Source organism: Salmo salar, chromosome 06 (genome assembly GCF_965601325.2).
Source record: "Salmo salar chromosome 06, fSalSal1, whole genome shotgun sequence".
Lineage (NCBI taxonomy): Eukaryota > Metazoa > Chordata > Actinopteri > Salmoniformes > Salmonidae > Salmo > Salmo salar.
In genome coordinates, this window is record NC_138296.1 from 15,235,041 (window position 1) to 15,241,076 (window position 6,036).

The 6,036-nt window shown below is 40.2% G+C and overlaps 1 long non-coding RNA gene across 1 annotated transcript; it reads right to left on the reverse strand.

The window, feature by feature from the left end:
* Positions 1–2,966: 2,966 nt before the first annotated feature.
* LOC145879739 (uncharacterized) lies at positions 2,967–4,332 on the reverse strand. The gene is made up of 2 exons (XR_014392504.1): positions 4,164–4,332; positions 2,967–3,932 (listed from the first exon to the last, which is right to left on the reverse strand). It is a non-coding gene; the product is annotated as an uncharacterized LOC145879739 (long non-coding RNA).
* Positions 4,333–6,036: the final 1,704 nt, after the last annotated feature.

Genomic DNA, 6,036 nt, shown 5'->3' on the forward strand with positions numbered 1-6,036 from the left:
GGTTCGTGAAGATAATCAAGAATTTAACTTTCAGATGAGACTGAAATAAGTGACGATTAAATATTGACTGCTACTGATGTAAAAGATTACTAGGTCTTTAAGAGTTTATTCGGAAGATAACATTATTTCGTGGTGCCCTGACTTTCTAGTTAATTACATTTACCTGATTAGCTTAATCAGGTAATATTAATTACAGAGAAATTATTTTATAGAATAGCAGGTCATATCACTTAATCCGGCATAGCCAAAGACACAACACAGATCTACTTACATTTACATTTAAGTCATTTAGCAGACGCTCTTATCCAGAGCGACTTACAAATTGGTGCATTCACCTTATAATATCCAGTGGAACAACCACTTTACAATAGTGCATCTAAATCTTTTAAGGGGGGGGTTAGAAGGATTACTTTATCCTATCCCAGGTATTCCTTGAAGAGGTGGGGTTTCAGGTGTCTCCGGAAGGTGGTGATTGACTCCGCTGTCCTGGCGTCGTGAGGGAGCTTGTTCCACCATTGGGGTGCCAGAGCAGCGAACAGTTTTGACTGGGCTGAGCGGGAACTGTGCTTCCTCAGAGGTAGGGAGGCGAGCAGGCCAGAGGTGGATGAACGGAGTGCCCTTGTTTGGGTGTAGGGCCTGATCAGAGCCTGAAGGTACGGAGGTGCCGTTCCCCTCACAGCTCCGTAGGCAAGCACCATGGTCTTGTAGTTCATTGTTTGGTGACTTTGTATAATAAATATTTTCTAGGTTCTTTAGATTCAGGTTTGGGTAGCAATAGTCACCTGATCTAGCTGCTTCATATACCATTTAGGAACTATTAAAATATGGTATAGTAGTCACATTTATTTTGTTCCATCAATTTTAGTTGGGCCAGCAGAGAACACCTTAAAGGCCTTGAGTCCACACAGGTAGACCCATTCATTACTGTGAGTATGAACATTCATAGCTGTGGGAACCAAGTCATTCAATTAATCACAGATGGACACAATGTCACACAGCAATAGGAATAAAAGCTTTACTTCATATATTTAAAGAATATGAAATACAGTTTACCATTGATTAACACACAGGGTTACATAGAATGATAGAAATGTTTCAAAACACAAGGTGATACAAAAAAAAACAAAGCAATTAGCACACAAGACAATCCAGAGACCTCTAATACACTGACAATCCAGAGGCCTATAATACACTGACAATCCAGAGACCTCTAATACACTGACAACCCAGAGGCCTATAATACACTGACAATCCAGAGGCCTATAATACACTGACAATCCAGAGGCCTATAATACACTGACAATCCAGAGACCTCTAATACACTGACAACCCAGAGGCCTATAATACACTGACAACCCAGAGGCCTATAATACACTGACAACCCAGAGGCCTATAATACACTGACAACCCAGAGGCCTATAATACACTGACAATCCAGAGGCCTATAATACACTGACAATCCAGAGACCTATAATACACTGACAAACCAGAGGCCTATAATACACTGACAATCCAGAGACCTCTAATACACTGACAACCCAGAGGCCTATAATACACTGACAACCCAGAGGCCTATAATACACTGACAACCCAGAGACCTCTAATACACTGACAACCCAGAGACCTATAATACACTGACAATCCAGAGGCCTATAATACACTGACAATCCAGAGGCCTATAATACACTGACAAACCAGAGGCCTATAATACACTGACAAACCAGAGGCCTATAATACACTGACAAACCAGAGGCCTATAATACACTGACAATCCAGAGGCCTATAATACACTGACAAACCAGAGGCCTATAATACACTGACAATCCAGAGGCCTATAATACACTGACAATCCAGAGGCCTATAATACACTGACAAACCAGAGGCCTATAATACACTGACAATCCAGAGGCCTATAATACACTGACAATCCAGAGGCCTATAATACACTGACAATCCAGAGGCCTATAATACACTGACAATCCAGAGGCCTATAATACACTGACAATCCAGAGGCCTATAATACACTGACAAACCAGAGGCCTATAATACACTGACAAACCAGAGGCCTATAATACACTGACAATCCAGAGACCTCTAATACACTGACAATCCAGAGACCTCTAATACACTGACAACCCAGAGGCCTATAATACACTGACAATCCAGAGGCCTATAATACACTGACAATCCAGAGGGCTATAATACACTGACAATCCAGAGGCCTATAATACACTGACAATCCAGAGGCCTATAATACACTGACAATCCAGAGACCTCTAATACACTGACAATCCAGAGACCTCTAATACACTGACAATCCAGAGACCTCTAATACACTGACAACCCAGAGGCCTATAATACATTGACAATCCAGAGGGCTATAATACACTGACAATCCAGAGGCCTATAATACACTGACAATCCAGAGGGCTATAATACACTGACAATCCAGAGGCCTATAATACACAGACAATCCAGAGGCCTATAATACACAGACAATCCAGAGGCCTATAACACACAGACAACCCAGAGGCCTATAATACACTGACAATCCAGAGGCAAGACAATCCAGAGGCATCTAATACACCGAGATAAAGAGCTAGCAGTCTGGTAAGATGTGGAGTTACTAGGATGACAAAGTTGTTGAGATTAAGAATCTTACTAGTAGAGACAGTGAAATCTACAGCCAACATAATGGATATAGCATGATGTCATTATAAAATGGCTTTTTACTAAGCTAACAGAACACACTGAACTACAGTCAATATGTATAGACATGATGGATATAGCATGATGTCATTATAAAATGGCTTTTTACTAAGCTAACAGAACACACTGAACTACAGTCAATATGTATAGACATGATGGATATAGCATGATGTCATTATAAAATGGCTTTTTACTAAGCTAACAGAACACACTTTACTACAGTCAATATGTATAGACATGATGGATATAGCATGATGTCATTATAAAATGGCTTTTTACTGAGCTAACAGAACACACTGAACTACAGTCAATATGTATAGACATGATGGATATAGCATGATGTCATTATAAAATGGCTTTTTACTAAGCTAACAGAACACACTTTACTACAGTCAATATGTATAGACATGATGGATATAGCATGATGTCATTATAAAATGGCTTTTTACTAAGCTAACAGAACACACTTTACTACAGTCAATATGTATAGACATGATGGATATAGCATGATGTCATTATAAAATGGCTTTTTACTAAGCTAACAGAACACACTGAACTACAGTCAATATGTATAGACATGATGGATATAGCATGATGTCATTATAAAATGGCTTTTTACTAAGCTAACAGAACACACTTTACTACAGTCAATATGTATAGACATGATGGATATAGCATGATGCCATTATAAAATGGCTTTTTACTAAGCTAACAGAACACACACACACTACACTAACAGAACACAAAGTACACTAACAAGCAACAGAAACAGACCACAGGTACAATATTCAAACAAGAAAACAATAAAGTGGGCTAATTTATCCAACCACCCACCCCTCCCCCCTATTTAACAGTCTGATGGCCTGGAGATAAAAGCTGTTTTTCAGTCTCTCTGTCCTGGCTTTGATGCACCTGTACTGAGAGGTCCTTGATGATCTTCTTGGCCTTCCTGTGACCAGGTGCTGTAGATGTCCTGGAGGGCAGGCAGTGTACCCCCGGTGACGTGTTTGTTGAGGTTAGTTTCCTGGCACCACTTTGCCAGGGTTCTCTGATTCAAGGAGCTATCATTGTTGATTTCGAAGCATTGAATATTTATATTCCTGCACTTTGAAATTAATTTAGTTACTGTCCCAGAAGTATTTAACTGCAGCGCACACCCACAACCAAGGACTTGGAGCTGAGGCCATTCCTTCACTGACTCTGTGAGCTGTCAATCATTTAACCTGGGAAGGAAAGAAGTCGTCGCTCTAAGTCCTCATACAGCAGCATAGACATATAGGGGTCGTATTCACTAGACATCAAAGAGAAGAACACTGAACAAAACGGGCAGGGACTACCTGAACTTATCCAATAAGAAACTAGCATGTGTTGAATATGACTCAGTGTCTGGATGTCTACAATGGCTTACTGATCACTACATCAGTGTTCTCATGAAACTGATCAGTAAAACTCACCTCAGTGTCTCCAGTGTATAGAGGGGATCATCTTGTACAGAAGAGAGCAGCTTTACTCCAGAGACTCCTGGAGTATTTCCACTCAGGTCCAGCTCCTTCAGGTGGGAGGGGTTTGACCTCAAAGCTGAAGCCAGAGAAGCACAGCCTTCCTCTGTGATGCTGCAGCCTGCCAGCCTGTGGAAAGTGAGAGAAAAAAATTCCACAATATAAAATATTCCAGAAAATGTACATTTTGCATCTGTAGCCGTGTCATTTTAATGTCATATGTTGAACAATGTTGAACCTTTTATTGAATTGAAATGAACATGAACTAAACTGATTTTGTCGAATAATGGACTGGTGCCCAGATTCATAATTTCATGTGATAATTGTACATACTCCATGATACATCTAAAGACAATTGTTTCTGTTTAGGTTTTTGCACCTGACAGGACTGTTTGGCTGTCGGTTTTCTTGTTTTGTTTTGTATAGTGTTCTTCAGAAGGCGAGGTCAGTACAGGTGCATCAAAGCTGGGACCGAGAGAATGAAAAACAGCTTCTATCACAAGGCCATCAGACTGTTAAACAGCCATCACTAGCCGGACTCCACCCAGTACCCTGCCCTGAACTTAGTCACTGTCACTAGCCGGCTACCACCCAGTACCCTACTCTGAACTTAGTCACTGTCACTAGCCGGCTACCACCCAGTACCCTACTCTGAACTTAGTCTCTGTCACTAGCCGGCTACCACCCAGTACCCTACTCTGAACTTAGTCTCTGTCACTAGCCGGCTACCACCCGGTTACTCCACCCTGCACCTTAGAGGTTGCTGCCGTATGTACACAGACATGGAATCACTGGTCACTTTAATAATAAAACACTGGTCACTTTAATGGTACATACTGTTTTACTAATTTCATATGTATATACTGTATTCTAGTCAATGCCATCCTCTTCAACTATTGCTGTACATATACTATTTTATCCTACTGTACGTATTCTTCAGATATACTAAATATTCTATCCACATACTGTCCATAATGTCTATACATCCCATCACATATACCAGTGGAGGCTGCTGAGGGGAGGACGGCTCATAATAATGGCTGGAATGGAGCAAATGGAATGGCATAAGACAAATGGAAACCATGTGTTTGATGTATTTGATACCATTCCATCAATTGCGCCTCAGCCATTACCATGAGCCCGTCCTCCCCAATTAAGATGCCACCAACCTTCTGTGACATATGCACACATATATTATTCATACTCCGGTCTCCAACATTGCTCGTACTAATATTTATATATTTCTTAATTCCATTTTTTTACTTTTAGATTGGTGTGTATTGTTGTGAATTGTTAGATATTACTGCACTGTAAGAGGACCACAATGGAAATTAGTCCCAGACTTTAATGTGTGTTATCCTCCATGATTTAACAATGGAAATTAGTCCCAGACTTTCTTGTGTGTTGTCCTCCATGATTTAACAATGGAAATAAGTCCCAGACTTTAATGTGTGTTATCCTCCATGATTTAACAATGGAAATAAGTCCCAGACTGTATTGTGTGTTATCCTCCATGATTTAACAATGGAAATTAGTCCCAGACTGTATTGTGTGTTGTCCTCCATGATTTAACAATGGAAATAAGTCCCAGACTTTAATGTGTGTTATCCTCCATGATTTAACAATGGAAATAAGTCCCAGACTTTAAAGGTTAGTGTGTGTATGGTTTCTCATGATGTCCACTAGGTGTCATCACACTTTCAATATTGTTTCATTATTGTTACACCAGGTTCACAACATGATTCACACAGGTTTTCATGTAACAATGGTCCTTTCAAGTCCAGTGGTGTAAATTACATAATTCAAAATAATTTAAAGTACTAAGTCG